At 48.0% G+C, this 20,470-nt stretch overlaps 1 non-coding gene across 1 annotated transcript; it reads left to right on the top strand.

Moving 5' to 3' along the window:
- The first annotated feature begins 12,387 nt into the window (after positions 1–12,387).
- TRNAS-GGA (transfer RNA serine (anticodon GGA)) lies at positions 12,388–12,461 on the top strand. Its single transcript has one exon. It is a non-coding gene; the product is annotated as a tRNA-Ser (tRNA).
- The last annotated feature ends 8,009 nt before the right edge of the window (positions 12,462–20,470 follow it).

Here is a 20,470-nt window from a genome sequence, read left to right as displayed (position 1 = left end):
AAGTATCATTATCCCACTGATAAGCACAACACATTAAAAAAAACTAACGTTCCCCTGTGCACCTTGGTTTCGGTGACTGTTGGCTCGCATCAAAAGTTTGTCCAACGGGCCCCTCATTTCCTTTACCTTGTCGGCTAATAGCTTAACGAGGGTCTCGGTTCTGGCAGTCTTCAAGTCATAGGTAGCATAAGAGGGCTCTCGCACAGTTTCCGCATTCGCCGTTGAATGACGTTCCACGTCACGCTCGCGGTATTACAGGACGTGCTACGTCCCCCGCTTTGGTCGAGGGTGGCGCTGGTGAACGCTCTCAAGGTTCGTTTACACCCAATAAACATAAATACCCACGACAGCAACAGATTACACAGCCGTCGCCGTAGCTCAGTTGGTAAGAGCACCTGACGCGATATTTTGAGGTCGTGGGTTCGGATCCCACCGGCGGCATGGTTGTTTTTCTGCTGCTTTATAAGTAATTTTCTTTAAGCCATTTACCAATCTAAGTATCATTTTCCCACTGATAATCACAACACATTAAAAAACTAACATTCCCCTGTGAACCTTGGTTTCGGTGACTGTTGGCTCGCTTCATAAGTTTGTCAAACAGGCCTCTCATTTCCTTTACCTTGTCTGCTAATAGCTCAACGAGGGACTCGGTTCTGACAGTCCTGATGCCATAGGTAGCTTAAGAGGGCTCACGCACAGTTTCCGCCCTCGCCGTTAAATGACGTGACACGTCACGCTAGCGTAATTACAGGACGTGCTACGTCCACCGCTATGGTCGAGGGTGGCGCTGGTGAACACTCTCAAGGTTCGCTTACACACAATAAACATAAATACCCACGAGAGCAGCAGATTGGACAGTCGTCGCCGTAGCTCAATTGGTAAGAGCACCGGACGTGATATTCGGAGGTCGTGGGTTCGTATCACACCGGCGGCATGGTTGTTCTTTCTGCTGCTCAATAAGTAATTTTTTTAAACAATTTACTAATTTAAGAATCATTATCCCACTGAAAAGCACAACACATTAAAAAAAATAACCTTCACCTATGCACCTTGGTTTTAGTGACTGTTGGCTCGCTTCATAAGTTTGCCAAACGGGCCCCGCATTTCCTTTACCTTGTCTGCTGATGGCTTAACGAGGGTCTCGGTTGTGGCAGTCTTGATGCCATAGGTAGCATAAGAGGGCTCTCGCACAATTCCCGCCCTCGCAGTTAAATGACGTTCCACGTCACGCTCGCGGTATTACCAGACATGCTACGTCCGCCGCTATGGTCGAGCGTGGCGCTGGTGAACACTCTCAAGGTTCGCTTACACCCAATAAACATAAATACCCACGAGAGCAGCAAATTGGGCAGCCGTCGCCGTAGCTATATTAGTAAGAGGAACGGTCGCGATATTGGGAGGTCGTGGGTTTGGAGCCCACCGGCGGCATGTTTTTTTTTTCTGCTGCTTTATAAGTGATTTTCTTTAAGCGATTTACTAATCTAAGTATCATTATCCCACTGATAAGCACAACACATCAAAAAAACTAACGTTCCCCTGTGCACCTTGGTTTCGGTGACTGTTAGCTCGCTTCGTAAGTTTGTCAAACGGGCCCCTCATTTCCTTTACCTTGTCTGCTAATAGCTCAACGAGGGTCTCGGTTCTGACAGTCCTGATGCCATAGGTAGCATAAGAGGGCTCACGCACAGTTTCCGCACTCGCCGTTAAATGACGTTCCACGTCACGCTCGTTGTATTAAAGGTCGCGCTACGTCCGCCAGTATGGTCCAGGGTGGCGCTGGTGAACACTCTCAATGTTCGGTTACACCAAATGAACATAATTACCCACGAGAGCAGGAGATTGGACAATCGTCGCCGTAGCTCAATTAGTAAGAGCACCGGACGCGATATTTGGAGGTCGTGGGTTCGTATCCCACCGGCGTCATGGTTGTTTTTTCTGCTGCTTTAAAAGTAATTTTTAAGCAATTTACTAATCTAAGAATCATTATCCCACTGATAAGCACAACACATTAAAAAAATAACGTTCCCCTATGCACCTTGGTTTCGGTGACTGTTGGCTAGTTTCATAAGTTTGTCAAACGGGCCCCTCATTTCCTTTACCTTGTCTGCTAATAGCTTAAAGAGGGTCTCGGTTCTGGCCGTCTTGGTGCCATAGGTAGCATAAGAATGCTCTCGCACAGTTTCCGCCCTCGCCGTTAAATGACGTACCACGTCACACTCGCGGCATTACAGGACGTCCTACGTCCGCCGCTATGGTCGTGGGTGGCGCTGGGGAACACTCTCAAGGTTCGCTTACAACCAACAAACACAAATACCCATGAGAGCAGCAGACTGGGCAGCCGTCGCCATAGCTCTATTGGTAAGAGAACCAGTCCGGATATTTTGAGGTCGTGGGTTCGGATCCCACCGGCGGCATGGTTGTTTTTTCTGCTGGTTTATAAGGAATTTTCTTTAAGCCATTTACCAATCTAAGTATCATTATCCCACTGATAAGCACAACACATTAAAAAAAACTAACGTTCCCCTGTGAACCTTCGTTTCGGTGACTGTTGGCTCGCTTCATAAGTTTGTTAAACGGGGCCCTCATTTCCTTTACCTTGTTTGCTAATAGCTTAACGAGGGTCTCGGTTCTGGGAGTCCAAGTCATAGGTAGCATAAGAGGGCTCTCGCACAGTTTCCGCCCTTGCCGGTAAATGTCGTACCACGTCACACTCGCGGCATTACAGGACGTCCTACGTCCGCCGCTATGGTCGTGGGTGGCGCTGGGGAACACTCTCAAGGTTCGCTTACAACCAACAAACATAAATACCCACGAGAGCAGCAGATTGGACAGCCGTCGCCGTAGCTCAATTGGTAAGAGCACCAGTCGCGATATTTTGAGGTCTAGGGTTCGGATCCCACCGGCGGGATGGTTGTTTTTTCTGCTGATTTATAAGTAATTTTGTTTAAGCGATTTATTAATATGCTATCATTAACCCACTGATAAGCACAGCAATTAAAAAATAACGTTCCCCTATGCACCTTGGTTTCTGTGACTGTTGGCTCGCTTCATAAGTTTGTCAAACGGGCCCCTCATTTCCTTTACCTTGCCTGCTAATAGCTTAACGAGGGCCTTAAATCTGCAGTCTTGATGTTATAAGTAGCATAAGAGGGCTCTCGCACAGTTCCCGCCCCCGCCGTTAAATGACGTTCCACGTCACGCTCGCGGTATTACAGGACGTGCTGCGTCCGCCGCTATGGTCCAGGGTGGCGCTGGGGAACCCTTTCAAAGTTCGCATACACCCAATAAACACAAATACCCATGAGAGCAGCAGACTGGACAGCCGCCGCCGTAGCTCAATTGGTAAGAGATCCAGTCGCGATATTTTGAGGTCGTGGGTTCGGATCCCACCGGCGGGATGGTTGTTTTTTCTGCTGCTTTATAAGTAATTTTGTTTAAGCGATTTACCAATCTATGTATCTTCATCCCTCTGATAAGCACAACACATGAAAAAAAACTAGCGTTCCACTGTGCACCTTAGTTTCGGTGACTGTTGGCTCGCTTCATAAGTTTGTCAAAAGGGCCCCTCATTTCATTTACCTTGTCTACTAATAGCTTAACGAGGGTCTCGGCTCTGGCAATCATAATGCCATAGGTGGCATATGAGTATCTCGCACAGTTTCCGCCCTCGCCGTTAAATGACGTTCCACGTCACGCTCGCGGTATTACAGGACGTCTTACGTCCGCCGCTATGGTCGAGGGTGGCGCTGAGGAACACTCTCAAGGTTCGCTTAAACCCAATAAACATAAATACCCACGAGAGCAGCAGATTGGACAGCCGTCGCCATAGCTCAGTTGGTAAGAGCACCGATCGCGATATTCTGAGGTCGTGGGTTCGTTTCAACCGGCGGAATGGTTGTTTTTTAATGCTGCTTTATAAGTAAATATATTTAAGCGATTTATTAATGTGCTATCATTAACCCACTGATAAGCACAACAATGTAAAAATTAACGTTCCCCTATGCACCTTGGTTTCGGTGACTGTTGACTCGCTTCATAAGTTTATCAAACGGGCCCCTCATTTCCTTTACCTTGTCTGCTAATAGCTTAACGAGGGCCTCAATTCTGCAGTCTTGATGTTAAAAGTAGCATAAGAGGGCTCTCGCACAGTTTCCGCCCCCGCCGTTAAATGACGTTCCACGTCACGCTCGCGGTATTACAGGACGTGCTGCGTCCGCCGCTATGGTCCAGGGTGGCGCTGGTGAACACTCTCAAGGTTCTTGAGTAAAACACGTTTTTGGGCAAGTTGGTAACATTCTTGATTCATATTGCAGCGAAGAAGCACACACACACAGAGAAGGAACACGCAAAAAACACGGACGAACGCTCGTCCGTGTTTTTTGCGTGTTCCTTCTTTGTGTGTGTGTGCTTCTTCGCTGCAATATGACTCAAGGTTCGCTTAAACCCAATAAACATAAATACCCACGAGAGCAGCAGATTGGACAGCCGTCGCCATAGCTCAGTTGGTAAGAGCACCGATCGCGATATTCTGAGGTCGTGGGTTCGTTTCAACCGGCGGAATGGTTGTTTTTTAATGCTGCTTTATAAGTAAATATATTTAAGCGATTTATTAATGTGCTATCATTAACCCACTGATAAGCACAACAATGTAAAAATTAACGTTCCCCTATGCACCTTGGTTTCGGTGACTGTTGGCTCGCTTCATAAGTTTGTCAAACGGGCCCCTCATTTCCTTTACCTTGTCTGCTAATAGCTCAACGAGTGTCTCGGTTCTGACAGTCCTGATGCCATAGGTAGCATAAGGGGGCTCACGCACAGTTTTCGCCCTCGCCGTTAAATGACGTTCCACGTCACGCTCGCGGTATTGCAGGTCGTGCTACGTCCGCCAGTATGGTCCAAGGTGGCGCTGGTGAACACTCTCAAGGTTCGGTTACACGCAATAAACATAAATACCCAGGAGAGCAGCAGATTGGACAGCCGTTGCCGTAGCTCAATTAGTAAGAGCACCGGATGCGATATTCGGAGGCCGTGGGTTCGTATTCCACCGGCGGCATGCTTGTTTTTTCTGCTGCTTTAAAAGTAATTTTCTTTAAGCAATTTACTAATCTAAGAATCATTATCCAACTGACAAGCACAACACATTGAAAAAATAACGTTCCCCTGTCCAACTTGGTTTCGGTGACTGTTGGCTAGCGTCATAGGTTGGTCAAACGGGCCCCACATTTCCTTTACCTTGTCTGCTGATAGCTTAACGAGGGCCTCAATCCTGCAGTCTTGATGTTATAAGTAGCATAAGAGGGCTCTCGCACAGTTTCCGTCACCGCCGTTAACTGACGTTCCACGTCACGCTCGCGGTATTACAGGACGTGCTACGTCCGCCGCTATGGTCCAGGGTGGCGCTGGGGTCCCTTTCAAAGTTCGCATACACCCAATAAACACAAATACCCATGAGAGCAGCAGACTGGACAGCCGTCACCGTAGCTCAATTGGTAAGAGCACCAGTCGCGATATTTTGAGGTCGTGGGTTCGGATCCCACCGGCGGGATGGTTGTTTTTCTGCTGCTTTATAAGTAATTTTGTTTAAGCGATTTACCAATCTATGTATCTTCATCCCTCTGATAAGCACAACACATGAAAAAAAACTAGCGTTCCACTGTGCACCTTAGTTTCGGTGACTGTTGGCTCGCTTCATAAGTTTGTCAAAAGGGCCCCTCATTTCATTTACCTTGTCTACTAATAGCTTAACGAGGGTCTCGGCTCTGGCAATCATAATGCCATAGGTGGCACATGAGTATCTCGCACAGTTTCCGCCCTCGCCGTTAAATGACGTTCCACGTCACGCTCGCGGTATTACAGGACGTCTTACGTCCGCCGCTATGGTCGAGGGTGGCGCTGGTGAACACTCTCAAGGTTCGCTTAAACCCAATAAACATAAATACCCACGAGAGCAGCAGATTGGGCAGCCGTTGCCGTAGCTAAATTGGTAAGAGGAACTGTCGCGATATTCGGAGGTCGTGGGATTGGAGCCCACCGGCGGCATGTTTTTTTCTCTGCTGCTTTATAAGTAATTTTCTTTAAGCGATTTACTAATCTAAGTATCATTATCCCACTGATAAACACAACACATTAAAAAAAACTAACGTTCCCCTGTGCACCTTGGTTTCAGTGACTGTTGGCTCGCTTCAAAAGTTTGTCCAACGGGCCCCTCCTTTTCTTTACCTTGTCTTCTAATAGCTTAACGAAGGTCTCGGTTCTAGCAGTCTTGATGCCATAGGTAGCTTAAGAGGGCTCTCGCACAGTTTGAGCCCTCGCCGTTAAATGACGTTCCACGTCACGCTCGCGGTATGACAGGACATCCTACGTCCGCCGCTATGGTCAAGGGTGGCGCTGGGGAACACTCTCAAGGTTCGCTTACACCCAATAAACATAAATACCCATGAGAGCAGCAGACTGGACAGCCGTCGCCGTAGCTCAATTGGTAAGAGCACCAGTCCGGATATTTTGAGATCGTGGGTTCGGATCCCACCGGCGGCATGGTTGTTTTTTCTGCTGCTTTATAAATAATTTTCTTTAAGCCATTTACCAATCTAAGTATCATTATCCCACTGATAAGCACAACACATTAAAAAAACTAACGTTCCCCTGTGAACCTTAGTTTCGGTGACTGTTGGCTCGATTCATAAGTTTGTTAAACGGGGCCCTCATTTCCTTTACCTCGTTTGCTAATAGCTTAACGAGGGTCTCGGTTCTGGCAGTCTTGAGGCCACAGGTTGCTTAAGAAGGCTGTCGCACAGATTCCGCCCTCGCCGAAAGATGACGTTCCACGTCACGCTCGCTGTATCACAGGACGGGCTACATCCGCCGCTATGGACGAGGGTGGCGCTGGTGAACACTCTCAAGGTTCGCTTACACCCAATAAGCATAAATACCCACGAGAGCAGCAGATTTTACAGCCGTCGCCACAGCTCAATTGGTAAGAACACAAGTCGCGATATTTTGAGGTCGTGGGTTCGGATGCCCCCGGCGGCATGGTTGTTTTTCTGCTGCTTTATAAGTATTTTATTTAAGCGATTTACCAATCTATGTATTATTATCCCACTGATAAGCACAACGCATTAAAGAAATAACATTCACCTGTGCACCTCGGTTTCGGTGACTGTTGGCTCGCTTCATAAGTTTGTCAAACGGGCCCCTCATTTCCTTTACCTTGTCTGCTAATAGCTTAACGAGGGTCTCGTTCTGGCAGTCTTGATGCCACAGGTTGCTTAAGAGGCCTCTCGCACAGTTTCCGCCCTCGCCGTTAGATGACGCTCCACGTCACGCTCGCTGTATCACAGGACGGGCTACATCCGCCGCTATGGACGAGGGTGGCGCTGGTGAACACCCTCAACGTTCGCGTACACCAAATAAGCATCAATAACCACGAGAGCAGCAGATTGGACAGCCGTCGCCATAGCTCAGCTGGTAAGAGCACCGGTCGCGATATTCGGAGGTCGTGGGTTCGAATCCCACCGGCGGCAAGGTTGTTTTTTCTGCTGCTTTAAAAGTAAATTTCTTTAATCGATTTATTAATCTAAGTAATATTATCCCACTGATAAGCACAACACATTAAAAAATAACGTTCCCTTATGCACCTTGGTTTCGTTGACTGTTGGCTCGCTTCATAACTTTGTCAAACGGGCCCCGCATTTCCTTTACCTTGTCTGCTGATAGCTTAACGAGGGTCTCGGTTATGGCAGTCTTGATGCCTTAGGTAGCATAAGAGGGCTCTCGCACAGTTTCCGCCCTCGCCGTTAAATGACGTTTCACGTCACGCTCGCGGTATTACAGGACGTGCTACGTCCGCCGCTATGGTCGAGGGCGGCGCTGGTGAACACTCTCCAGGTTCGGTTACACCCAATAAACATAAATACCCAGGAGAGCAGCAGATTGGACAGCCGTCGCCGTAGCTGAATTAGTAAGAGCACCGGACGCGATATTCGGAGGTCGTGGATCCGTATCCAACCGGCGGCATGGTTGTTTTTTCTGCTGCTTTAAAAGTAATTTTCTTTAAGCAATTTACTAATCTAAGTATCATTATCCCACTGATAAGCACAACACATTAAAAAAACTAACGTTCCCCTGTGCACCTTGGTTTCGGTGACTGTTGGCTCGCTTCATAAGTTTGTCAAACAGGCCTCTCATTTCCTTTACCTTGTCTGCTAATAGCTCAACGAGGGACTCGGTTCTGACAGTCCTGATGCCATAGGTAGCTTAAGAGGGCTCACGCACAGTTTCCGCCCTCGCCGTTAAATGACGTTACACGTCACGGTAGCGTAATTACAGGACATGCTACGTCCACCGCTATGGTCGAGGGTGGCGCTGGTGAACACTCTCAAGGTTCGCTTACACACAATAAACATAAATACCCACGAGAGCAGCAGATTGGACAGTCGTCGCCGTAGCTCAATTGGTAAGAGCACCGGACGTGATATTCGGAGGTCGTGGGTTCGTATCACACCGGCGGCATGGTTGTTCTTTCTGCTGCTCAATATGTAATTTTTTTAAACAATTTACTAATTTAAGAATCATTATCCCACTGAAAAGCACAACACATTAAAAAAAATAACCTTCACCTATGCACCTTGGTTTTAGTGACTGTTGGCTCGCTTCATAAGTTTGCCAAACGGGCCCCGCATTTCCTTTACCTTGTCTGCTGATGGCTTAACGAGGGTCTCGGTTGTGGCAGTCTTGATGCCATAGGTAGCATAAGAGGGCTCTCGCACAATTCCCGCCCTCGCAGTTAAATGACGTTCCACATCACGCTCGCGGTATTACCAGACATGCTACGTCCGCCGCTATGGTCGAGCGTGGCGCTGGTGAACACTCTCAAGGTTCGCTTACACCCAATAAACATAAATACCCACGAGAGCAGCAAATTGGGCAGCCGTCGCCGTAGCTATATTAGTAAGAGGAACGGTCGCGATATTGGGAGGTCGTGGGTTTGGAGCCCACCGGCGGCATGTTTTTTTTTCTGCTGCTTTATAAGTGATTTTCTTTAAGCGATTTACTAATCTAAGTATCATTATCCCACTGATAAGCACAACACATCAAAAAAACTAACGTTCCCCTGTGCACCTTGGTTTCGGTGACTGTTAGCTCGCTTCGTAAGTTTGTCAAACGGGCCCCTCATTTCCTTTACCTTGTCTGCTAATAGCTCAACGAGGGTCTCGGTTCTGACAGTCCTGATGCCATAGGTAGCATAAGAATGCTCTCGCACAGTTTCCGCCCTCGCCGTTAAATGACGTACCACGTCACACTCGCGGCATTACAGGACGTCCTACGTCCGCCGCTATGGTCGTGGGTGGCGCTGGGGAACACTCTCAAGGTTCGCTTACAACCAACAAACACAAATACCCATGAGAGCAGCAGACTGGGCAGCCGTCGCCATAGCTCTATTGGTAAGAGAACCAGTCCGGATATTTTGAGGTCGTGGGTTCGGATCCCACCGGCGGCATGGTTGTTTTTTCTGCTGCTTTAAAAGTAAATTTCTTTAATCGATTTATTAATCTAAGTAATATTATCCCACTGATAAGCACAACACATTAAAAAATAACGTTCCCTTATGCACCTTGGTTTCGTTGACTGTTGGCTCGCTTCATAACTTTGTCAAACGGGCCCCGCATTTCCTTTACCTTGTCTGCTGATAGCTTAACGAGGGTCTCGGTTATGGCAGTCTTGATGCCTTAGGTAGCATAAGAGGGCTCTCGCACAGTTTCCGCCCTCGCCGTTAAATGACGTTTCACGTCACGCTCGCGGTATTACAGGACGTGCTACGTCCGCCGCTATGGTCGAGGGCGGCGCTGGTGAACACTCTCCAGGTTCGGTTACACCCAATAAACATAAATACCCAGGAGAGCAGCAGATTGGACAGCCGTCGCCGTAGCTGAATTAGTAAGAGCACCGGACGCGATATTCGGAGGTCGTGGATCCGTATCCAACCGGCGGCATGGTTGTTTTTTCTGCTGCTTTAAAAGTAATTTTCTTTAAGCAATTTACTAATCTAAGTATCATTATCCCACTGATAAGCACAACACATTAAAAAAAACTAACGTTCCCCTGTGCACCTTGGTTTCGGTGACTGTTGGCTCGCATCAAAAGTTTGTCCAACGGGCCCCTCATTTCCTTTACCTTGTCGGCTAATAGCTTAACGAGGGTCTCGGTTCTGGCAGTCTTCAAGTCATAGGTAGCATAAGAGGGCTCTCGCACAGTTTCCGCATTCGCCGTTGAATGACGTTCCACGTCACGCTCGCGGTATTACAGGACGTGCTACGTCCCCCGCTTTGGTCGAGGGTGGCGCTGGTGAACGCTCTCAAGGTTCGCTTACACCCAATAAACATAAATACCCACGACAGCAACAGATTACACAGCCGTCGCCGTAGCTCAGTTGGTAAGAGCACCAGTCGCGATATTTTGAGGTCGTGGGTTCGGATCCCACCGGCGGGATGGTTGTTTTTTCTGCTGATTTAAAAGTAATTTTCTTTAAGCAATTTACTAATCTAAGAATCATTATCCAACTGACAAGCACAACACATTAAAAAAATAACGTTCCCCTGTCCAACTTGGTTTCGGTGACTGTTGGCTAGCGTCATAGGTTGGTCAAACGGGCCCCGCATTTCCTTTACCTTGTCTGCTGATAGCTTAACGAGGGCCTCAATCCTGCAGTCTTGATGGTATAAGTAGCATAAGAGGGCTCTCGCACAGTTTCCGTCACCGCCGTTAACTGACGTTCCACGTCACGCTCGCGGTATTACAGGACGTGCTACGTCCGCCGCTATGGTCCAGGGTGGCGCTGGGGTCCCTTTCAAAGTTCGCATACACCCAATAAACACAAATACCCATGAGAGCAGCAGACTGGACAGCCGTCACCTTAGCTCAATTGGTAAGAGCACCAGTCGCGATATTTTGAGGTCGTGGGTTCGGATCCCACCGGCGGGATGGTTGTTTTTCTGCTGCTTTATAAGTAATTTTGTTTAAGCGATTTACCAGTCTATGTATCTTCATCCCACTGATAAGCACAGAAGATGAAAAAAAACTAACGTTCCCCTGTGCACCTTAGTTTCGGTGACTGTTGGCTCGCTTCATAAGTTTGTCAAAAGGGCTCTCATTTCATTTACCTTGTCTACTAATAGCTTAACGAGGGTCTCGGTTCTGGCAGTCATGATGCCATAGGTAGCATAAGAGTATCTCGCACAATTTCCGCCCTGGCCGTTAAATGACGTTCCACGTCACACTCGCGGTATTACAGGACGTCTTACGTCCGCCGCTATGGTCGAGGGTGGCGCTGAGGAACACTCTCAAGGTTCGCTTAAACCCAATAAACATAAATACCCACGAGAGCAGCAGATTGGACAGCCGTCACCATAGCTCAGTTGGTAAGAGCACCGATCGCGATATTCGGAGGTCGTGGGTTCGTTTCCACCGGCGGAATGGTTGTTTTTTTAATGCTGCTTTATAAGTAATTTTATTTAAGCGATTTAATAATATGCTATCACTAACCTACTGATAAGCACAACAATTTAAAAATTAACGTTCCCCTATGCACGCACCTTGGTTTCGGTGACTGTTGACTCGCTTCATAAGTTTGTCAAACGGGCCCCTCATTTCCTTTACCTTGCCTGCTAATAGCTCAACAAGGGACTCTGTTCTGACAGTCCTGATGCCATAGGTAGCATAAGAGGGCTCACGCACAGTTTCCGCCCGCGCCGTTAAATGACGTTCCACGTCACGCTCGCGGTATTACAGGACGTGCTACGTCCGCCGCTATGGTCGAGGGTGGCGCTGGTGAACACTCTCAAGGTTCGCTTAAACCCAATAAACATAAATACCCACGAGAGCAGCAGATTGGGCAGCCGTTGCCGTAGCTAAATTGGTAAGAGGAACTGTCGCGATATTCGGAGGTCGTGGGATTGGAGCCCACCGGCGGCATGTTTTTTTCTCTGCTGCTTTATAAGTAATTTTCTTTAAGCGATTTACTAATCTAAGTATCATTATCCCACTGATAAACACAACACATTAAAAAAACTAACGTTCCCCTGTGCACCTTGGTTTCAGTGACTGTTGGCTCGCTTCAAAAGTTTGTCCAACGGGCCCCTCCTTTTCTTTACCTTGTCTTCTAATAGCTTAACGAAGGTCTCGGTTCTAGCAGTCTTGATGCCATAGGTAGCTTAAGAGGGCTCTCGCACAGTTTGAGCCCTCGCCGTTAAATGACGTTCCACGTCACGCTCGCGGTATGACAGGACATCCTACGTCCGCCGCTATGGTCAAGGGTGGCGCTGGGGAACACTCTCAAGGTTCGCTTACACCCAATAAACATAAATACCCATGAGAGCAGCAGACTGGACAGCCGTCGCCGTAGCTCAATTGGTAAGAGCACCAGTCCGGATATTTTGAGGTCGTGGGTTCGGATCCCACCGGCGGCATGGTTGTTTTTTCTGCTGCTTTATAAATAATTTTCTTTAAGCCATTTACCAATCTAAGTATCATTATCCCACTGATAAGCACAACACATTAAAAAAACTAACGTTCCCCTGTGAACCTTAGTTTCGGTGACTGTTGGCTCGATTCATAAGTTTGTTAAACGGGGCCCTCATTTCCTTTACCTCGTTTGCTAATAGCTTAACGAGGGTCTCGGTTCTGGCAGTCTTGAGGCCACAGGTTGCTTAAGAAGGCTGTCGCACAGATTCCGCCCTCGCCGAAAGATGACGTTCCACGTCACGCTCGCTGTATCACAGGACGGGCTACATCCGCCGCTATGGACGAGGGTGGCGCTGGTGAACACTCTCAAGGTTCGCTTACACCCAATAAACATAAATACCCACGAGAGCAGCAGATTTTACAGCCGTCGCCGCAGCTCAATTGGTAAGAACACAAGTCGCGATATTTTGAGGTCGTGGGTTCGGATGCCCCCGGCGGCATGGTTGTTTTTCTGCTGCTTTATAAGTATTTTATTTAAGCGATTTACCAATCTAAGTATCATTATCCCACTGATAAGCACAACGCATTAAAGAAATAACATTCACCTGTGCACCTCGGTTTCGGTGACTGTTGGCTCGCTTCATAAGTTTGTCAAACGGGCCCCTCATTTCCTTTACCTTGTCTGCTAATAGCTTAACGAGGGTCTCGTTCTGGCAGTCTTGATGCCACAGGTTGCTTAAGAGGGCTCTCGCACAGTTTCCGCCCTCGCCGTTAGATGACGCTCCACGTCACGCTCGCTGTATCACAGGACGGGCTACATCCGCCGCTATGGACGAGGGTGGCGCTGGTGAACACTCTCAACGTTCGCGTACACCAAATAAGCATCAATAACCACGAGAGCAGCAGATTGGACAGCCGTCGCCATAGCTCAGCTGGTAAGAGCACCGGTCGCGATATTCGGAGGTCGTGGGTTCGAATCCCACCGGCGGCATGGTTGTTTTTTCTGCTGCTTTAAAAGTAAATTTCTTTAATCGATTTATTAATCTAAGTAATATTATCCCACTGATAAGCACAACACATTAAAAAATAACGTTCCCTTATGCACCTTGGTTTCGTTGACTGTTGGCTCGCTTCATAACTTTGTCAAACGGGCCCCGCATTTCCTTTACCTTGTCTGCTGATAGCTTAACGAGGGTCTCGGTTGTGGCAGTTTTGATGCCATAGTTAGCATAAGAGGGCTCTCGCACAGTTTCCGCCCTCGCCGTTGAATGACGTTCCACGTCACGCTCGCGGTATTACAGGACGTGCTACGTCCGCCGCTTTGTTCGAAGGTGGCGCTGGTGAACGCTCTCAAGGTTCGCTTGCACCCAATAAACATAAATACCCACGACAGCAACAGATTGGACAGCCGTCGCTGTAGCTATATTGGTAAGAGGAACGGTCGCGATATTGGGAGGTCGTGGGTTTGAAGCCCACCGGCTTCATGTTTTTCTGCTGCTTTATAAGTGATTTTCTTTAAGCGATTTACTAATGTAAGTATCATTATCCCACTGATAAGCACAACACATCAAAAAAACTAACGTTCCCCTGTGCACCTTGGTTTCGGTGACTGCTCGCTTCATAAGTTTGTCAAACGGGCCCCTCATTTCCTTTACCTTGTCTGCTAATAGCTCAACGAGGGTCTCGGTTCTGACAGTCCAGATGCCATAGGTAGCATAAGAGGGCTCACGCACAGTTTCCGCACTCGCTGTTAAATGACGTTCCTCGTCACGCTCGTTGTATTAAAGGTCGCGCTACGTCCGCCAGTATGGTCCAGGGTGGCGCTGGTGAACACTCTCAATGTTCGGTTACACCAAATAAACATAATTACCCACGAGAGCAGCAGATTGGACAACCGTCGCCGTAGCTCAATTAGTAAGAGCACCGGACGCGATATTTGGAGGTCGTGGGTTCGTATCCCACCGGCGTCATGGTTGTTTTTTCTGCTGCTTTAAAAGTATTTTTTAAGCAATTTACTAATCTAAGAATCATTATCCCACTGATAAGCACAACACAATAAAAAAATAACGTTCCCCTGTGCACCTTGGTTTCGGTGACTGTTGGCTATTTTCATAAGTTTGTCAAACGGGCCCCTCATTTCCTTTACCTTGTCTGCTAATAGCTTAAAGAGGGCCTCGGTTCTGGCAGTCTTGGTGCCATAGGTAGCATAAGAATGCTCTCGCACAGTTTCCGCCCTCGCCGTTAAATGACGTTCCACGTCACGCTCGTGTTATTACAGGACGTTCTACGTCCGCCGCTATAGTCCAGGGTGGCGCTGGTTAACACTCTCAAGGCCCGCATACACCCAATAAACACAAATACCCGTGAGAGCAGCAGACTGGACAGCCGTTGCCGTAGCTCAATTGGTAAGAGCACCAGTCCGGATATTTTGAGGTCGTGGGTTCGGATCCCACCGGCGGCATGGTTGTTTTTTCTGCTGCTTTATAAGTAATTTTCTTTAAGCCATTTACCAATCTAAGTATCATTATCCCACTGATAAGCACAACACAATAAAAAACTGTTCCCCTGTGCACCTTGGTTTCGGTGACTGTTGGCTCGCTTCAAAAGTTTGTCAAACGGGCCCCTCATTTCCTTTACCTTGTCTGCTAATAGCTTAACGAGGGCCTCAATTCTGCAGTCTTGATGTTATAAGTAGCATAAGAGGGCTTTCGCACAGTTTCCGCCCCCGCCGTTAAATGACGTTCTACGTCATGCTCGCGATATTACAGGACGTGCTGCGTCCGCCGCTATGGTCCAGGGTGGCGCTGGGGAACCCTTTCAATGTTCGCATACACCCAATAAACACAAATACCCATGAGAGCAGCAGACTGGACAGCCGTTGCCGTAGCTAAATTGGTCAGAGGAACTGTCGCGATATTCGGAGGTCGTGGGATTGGAGCCTACCGGCGGCATGTTTTTTTTTCTGCTGCTTTATAAGTAATTTTCTTTAAGCGATTTACTAATCTAAGTATCATTATCCCACTGATAAGCACAACACATTAAAAAAAACTAACGTTCCCCTGTGCACCTTGGTTTCGGTGACTGTTGGCTCGTTTCATAAGTTTGTCAAACGGGCCCCTCATTTCCTTTACCTTGTCTGCTAATAGCTCAACGAGTGTCTCGGTTCTGACAGTCCTGATGCCATAGGTAGCATAAGGGGGCTCACGCACAGTTTTCGCCCTCGCCGTTAAATGACGTTCCACGTCACGCTCGCGGTATTGCAGGTCGTGCTACGTCCGCCAGTATGGTCCAAGGTGGCGCTGGTGAACACTCTCAAGGTTCGGTTACACCCAATAAACATAAATACCCAAGAGAGCAGCAGATTGGACAGCCGTCGCCATTGCTCAATTAGTATGAGCACCGGATGCGATATTCGGACGCCGTGGGATCGTATCCCACCGGCGGTATGGTTGTTTTTTCTGCTGCTTTAAAAGTAATTTTCTTTAATCGATTCATTAAAAAGTTATATTATCCCACTGATAAGCACAACACATTAAAAAAATAACGTTCCCCTATGCACCTTGGTTTCGGTGACTGTTGGCTCCCTTCATCAGTTTGTCAAACGGGCCCCGCATTTCCTTTACCTTGTCTGCTGATAGCTTAACGAGGGTCTCGGTTGTGGCAGTTTTGATGCCATAGGTAGCATAAGAGGGCTCTCGCACAGTTTCTGCCCTCGCCGTTCAATGACGTTCCACGTAACGCTCGGTATTACAGGACGTGCTACGTCCGCCGCTTTGTTCGAGGGTGGCGCTGGTGAATGCTCTCAAGGTTCGCTTGCACCCAATAAACATAAATACCCACGACAGCAACAGATTGGACAGCCGTCGCCGTAGCTCAGTTGGTAAGAGCACCTGACGCGATATTCGGAGGTCGTGGGTTCGGGTCCCACCAGCGACGTGGTTGTTTTTTGTGCTGCTTTATAAGTAAATTTCTTTATGCGACTTATTAATCTAAGTATCATTACCCCACTGATAAGCACAACACAAAAAAATGACGTTCCCTTGTGCACCTTGGTTTCGGTGACCTGGCTCGCTTCATAACTTTGTCAACCGGGCCCCTCATTTCCTTTACCTTGTCCGCTAATAGCTTAACGATGGCCTCGGTTCTGGCAGTCTTGATGCCATAAGTAGCATAAGAGGGCTCTCGCACAGTTTCCGCCCTCGCCGTTAATTGACGTTCCACGTCACGCTCGCGGTAATACAGGACGTGCTACGTCCGCCGCTATGGTCCAGGGTGGCGCTGGGGAACACTCTCAAGGTTCGCATACACCCAATAAACACAAATACCAATGAGAGCAGCAGACTGGACAGCCATCACCGAAGCTCAATTGGTAAGAGCAACGGTCGCGATATTCGGAGGTCGTAGGTTTGGAGCCCACCGGCGGCATGATTGGCTTTTCTGCTGCCTTATAAGTAATTTTTTTACGCGATTTACCAATCTAATTATCATTATCCCACTGATAAGCACAACACATTAAAAAACTGTTCCCCTGTGCACCTTGGTTTCGGTGACTGTTGGCTCGCTTCATAAGTTTGTCAAACGGACCCATTTGTGTTACCTTGTCTGCTAATAGCTCAACAAGGGACTCTGTTCTGACAGGCCTGATGCCATAGGTAGCATAAGAGGGCTCACGCACAGTTTCCGCCCTCGCCGTTAAATGACGTTCCACGTCACGCTCGCGGTATTACAGGACGTGCTACGTCCGCCGCTATGGTCGAGGGTGGCGCTGGTGAACACTCTCAAGGTTCGCTTAAACCCAATAAACATAAATACCCACAACAGCAGCAGATTGGGCACCCGTTGCCGTAGCTAAATTGGTAAGAGGAACTGTCGCGATATTCGGAGGTCGTGGGTTTGGAGCCCACCGGCGGCATGTTTTTTTTGTGCTGCTTTATAAGTAATTTTCTTTAAGCGATTTACTAATCTAAGTATCATTATCCCACTGATAAGCAAAACACATTAAAAAAAATAACGTTCCCCTGTGCACCTTGGTTTCGGTGACTGTTGGCTCGCTTCATAAGTTTGTCAAACGGGGCCCTCATTTCCTTTACCTTGTCTGCTAATAGCTCAACGAGTGTCTCGGTTCTGACAGTCCTGATGCCATAGGTAGCATAAGGGGGCTCACGCACAGTTTTCGCCCTCGCCGTTAAATGACGTTCCACGTCACGCTCGCGGTATTGCAGGTCGTGCTACGTCCGCCAGTATGGTCCAAGGTGGCGCTGGTGAACACTCTCAAGGTTCGGTTACACCCAATAAACATAAATACCCAGGAGAGCAGCAGATTGGACAGCCGTCGCCATTGCTCAATTAGTATGAGCACCGGATGCGATATTCGGAGGCCGTGGGTTCGTATCCCACCGGCGGCATGGTTGTTTTTTCTGCTGCTTTAAAAGTAATTTTCTTTAAGCAATTTACTAATCTAAGAATCATTATCCAACTGACAAGCACAACACATTAAAAAAATAACGTTCCCCTATGCACCTTCCTTGCGGTGACTGTTGGCTCGCTTCATAAGTTTGTCCAACGGGTCTTCCTTTTCTTTACCTTGTCTTCTAATAGCTTAACGAAGGTCTCGGATCTAGCAGTCTTGATGCCATAGGTAGCTTAAGAGGGCTCTCGCACAGTTTGAGCCCTCGCCGTTAAATGACGTTCCACATCACGCTCGCGGTATGACAGGACATCCTACGTCCGCCGCTATGGTCAAGGGTGGCGCTGGGGAACACTCTCAAGGTTCGCTTACACCCAATAAACATAAATACCCACGAGAGCAGCAGATTGGACAGCCGTCGCCGTACCTCAATTGGTAAGAGCACCAGTCGCGATATTTTGAGGTCGTGGGTTCGGATGCCCCCGGCGGCATGGTTGTTTTTTCTGCTGCTTTATAAGTAATTTTATTTAAGCGATTTACCAATCTAAGTATCATTATCCCACTGATAGGCACAACTCATTAAAAAAAACTAACGTTCACCTGTGCACCTCGGTTTTGTGACTGTTGGCTCGCTTCATAAGCTTGTCAAACGGTCCCCTCATTTCCTTTACCTTGTCTGCTAATAGCTTAACGAGGGTCTCGTTCTGGCAGTCTTGATGCCACAGGTTGCTTAGGAGGGCTCTCGCACAGTTTCCGCCCTCGCCGTTAGATGACGCTCCACGTCACGCTCGCTGTATCACAGGACGGGCTACATCCGCCGCTATGGACGAGGGTGGCGCTGGTGAACACTCTCAACGTTCGCGTACACCAAATAAGCATCAATAACCACGAGAGCAGCAGATTGGACAGCCGTCGCCATAGCTCAGCTGGTAAGAGCACCGGTCGCGATATTCGGAGGTCGTGGGTTCGAATCCCACCGGCGGCATGGTTGTTTTTTCTGCTGCTTTAAAAGTAAATTTCTTTAATCGATTTATTAATCTAAGTAATATTATCCCACTGATAAGCACAACACATTAAAAAATAACGTTCCCTTATGCACCTTGGTTTCGTTGACTGTTGGCTCGCTTCATAACTTTGTCAAACGGGCCCCGCATTTCCTTTACCTTGTCTGCTGATAGCTTAACGAGGGTCTCGGTTGTGGCAGTTTTGATGCCATAGTTAGCATAAGAGGGCTCTCGCACAGTTTCCGCCCTCGCCGTTGAATGACGTTCCACGTCACGCTCGCGGTATTACAGGACGTGCTACGTCCGCCGCTTTGTTCGAAGGTGGCGCTGGTGAACGCTCTCAAGGTTCGCTTGCACCCAATAAACATAAATACCCACGACAGCAACAGATTGGACAGCCGTCGCTGTAGCTATATTGGTAAGAGGAACGGTCGCGATATTGGGAGGTCGTGGGTTTGAAGCCCACCGGCTTCATGTTTTTCTGCTGCTTTATAAGTGATTTTCTTTAAGCGATTTACTAATGTAAGTATCATTATCCCACTGATAAGCACAACACATCAAAAAAACTAACGTTCCCCTGTGCACCTTGGTTTCGGTGACTGCTCGCTTCATAAGTTTGTCAAACGGGCCCCTCATTTCCTTTACCTTGTCTGCTAATAGCTCAACGAGGGTCTCGGTTCTGACAGTCCAGATGCCATAGGTAGCATAAGAGGGCTCACGCACAGTTTCCGCACTCGCTGTTAAATGACGTTCCTCGTCACGCTCGTTGTATTAAAGGTCGCGCTACGTCCGCCAGTATGGTCCAGGGTGGCGCTGGTGAACACTCTCAATGTTCGGTTACACCAAATAAACATAATTACCCACGAGAGCAGCAGATTGGACAACCGTCGCCGTAGCTCAATTAGTAAGAGCACCGGACGCGATATTTGGAGGTCGTGGGTTCGTATCCCACCGGCGTCATGGTTGTTTTTTCTGCTGCTTTAAAAGTATTTTTTAAGCAATTTACTAATCTAAGAATCATTATCCCACTGATAAGCACAACACAATAAAAAAATAACGTTCCCCTGTGCACCTTGGTTTCGGTGACTGTTGGCTATTTTCATAAGTTTGTCAAACGGGCCCCTCATTTCCTTTACCTTGTCTGCTAATAGCTTAAAGAGGGCCTCGGTTCTGGCAGTCTTGGTGCCATAGGTAGCATAAGAATGCTCTCGCACAGTTTCCGCCCTCGCCGTTAAATGACGTTCCACGTCACGCTCGTGTTATTACAGGACGTTCTACGTCCGCCGCTATAGTCCAGGGTGGCGCTGGTTAACACTCTCAAGGCCCGCATACACCCAATAAACACAAATACCCGTGAGAGCAGCAGACTGGACAGCCGTTGCCGTAGCTCAATTGGTAAGAGCACCAGTCCGGATATTTTGAGGTCGTGGGTTCGGATCCCACCGGCGGCATGGTTGTTTTTTCTGCTGCTTTATAAGTAATTTTCTTTAAGCCATTTACCAATCTAAGTATCATTATCCCACTGATAAGCACAACACAATAAAAAACTGTTCCCCTGTGCACCTTGGTTTCGGTGACTGTTGGCTCGCTTCAAAAGTTTGTC

The sequence above is a fragment of the Amblyomma americanum genome, chromosome 1 (assembly GCF_052857255.1).
Source record: "Amblyomma americanum isolate KBUSLIRL-KWMA chromosome 1, ASM5285725v1, whole genome shotgun sequence".
Taxonomy (NCBI): Eukaryota; Metazoa; Arthropoda; class Arachnida; order Ixodida; family Ixodidae; genus Amblyomma; species Amblyomma americanum.
The sequence above is the reverse complement of the archived record's forward strand: the minus strand, read 5'-3'. Positions and strand labels throughout refer to the sequence as shown.